Consider the following 1404-nt stretch of genomic DNA (forward strand, 5'->3'; position numbering starts at 1 on the left):
GGGGGGGGAAACCTGAAAAAAAAAAAAAAAAAAAGAAAAAAAGAGCAGCGGCAGGAGAGTTAATGGCACCACAACCCAAATGGTGTCACCTGCATTTCAGGGCAGCCCTTGGGGGTGCAAATGGGGTGTGTTGGAGAACCCAGCTCCATCCAGGGGTGCAGGGGTGGGTGCCTGCTCTGCGCTGGTGGCACAGGAGGTCCCAGAGCCATCCCTTGGCTGAGCACGGAGGTGTCGGTGCTCGCCTGGCCCCATGCAAAGGCTCCTTCACACCCCGCGGCGGCAGGAGATGCCGAGGTTTGGCTCTGGGGTGCCACAGCCCCCCTTCTTCAGTCCGGCCATGCCTGGGAGGGTGGTTGGGGAAGGACAAGCCAGGGGGGGATGAAGACACTAGGGTGATGCCAGCACGACCCTGGCCTCCCACCCTGAGCCCAGCCCCTGGACCACCAGCTCCCCACCCAAACACACCACCCTGCCTCCCCTGCCTGCTCCCAGCACCCTTCCCACCCTGCTGCCTTCCCCCCCTTGCCCACATCACCGGTTTCCCACTCCCCCCCCAGGCACCCCACGGGGACGGTTCTCCCACGCCAGGCTGAGCGCTGCCAGTGCAAACCCCGGGTGATGCAGGCGGGGAGGTCGCAGGGTGCCCGGGCGGGCTGGGAGCAGCGGGATGCACCGGCATGTTTGCTGTTCCCTGCTCAAAGCCCTGCTCTTTTCCTCCTCCGGTTGTATTAAACTCCTGCTTTTGTCTCTCGGGATTAAAAGCCTGGAAATGGCTGTGGGTCGCCTGGCGGTGCCAGGAAGAGAGGGCTCAGGGTGGCGTGGGTGCACCCAGCACGGCGGCAGGGTGAACCCTGGCAGAGGGAGGATGAGGAAAGGTCACGGCCCCGCCCTGCACCGTCACCGTCGATTTGAGGTGCAGAGGGGGGGGGGAAACCCACGTGCGGGGATGGCTCCCGGTCTGTGCTCTCCATGCACCAGCCCCGCGGCTGCTGCATCGGCATGCAAACCCCAAATCCCATCCAGGATGAGAGAAACGCCCCAAAATAACCCACACAAGCACCGTACCCCCGTTTCCTCACCATCGCCCGTTCATCCCACCGGCGCGGCTGGGCGCCGGGGCGGCAGGGCCAGCACCCCCTCCCCATGCCGCGGGCTCAGGGCCGTTTGGTGGCGGCGGTTCCCAGGCACACACAGGCAGCCAGGTGAGACGGGCAGGGCCCCGTGCCAGCAGACGGGATGTTGTCTTTTCACACAGCACCGGTGCAGGGCCGAGCAGCAGCGAAACCCTCGGGGCTTTGTTTCCCACACTGGTTGCCATTAAGAAATGCAAATTCATTCTTCTTCTGCTGCTGCTGTTTCTCCCCGCATGCAAAACGATCCTCGGGCATAACGGCCCCATGGAGC

The sequence above is a fragment of the Aptenodytes forsteri genome, unplaced genomic scaffold, assembly GCF_000699145.1.
Source record: "Aptenodytes forsteri isolate BGI_AS27 unplaced genomic scaffold, ASM69914v1 Scaffold142, whole genome shotgun sequence".
NCBI lineage: Eukaryota > Metazoa > Chordata > Aves > Sphenisciformes > Spheniscidae > Aptenodytes > Aptenodytes forsteri.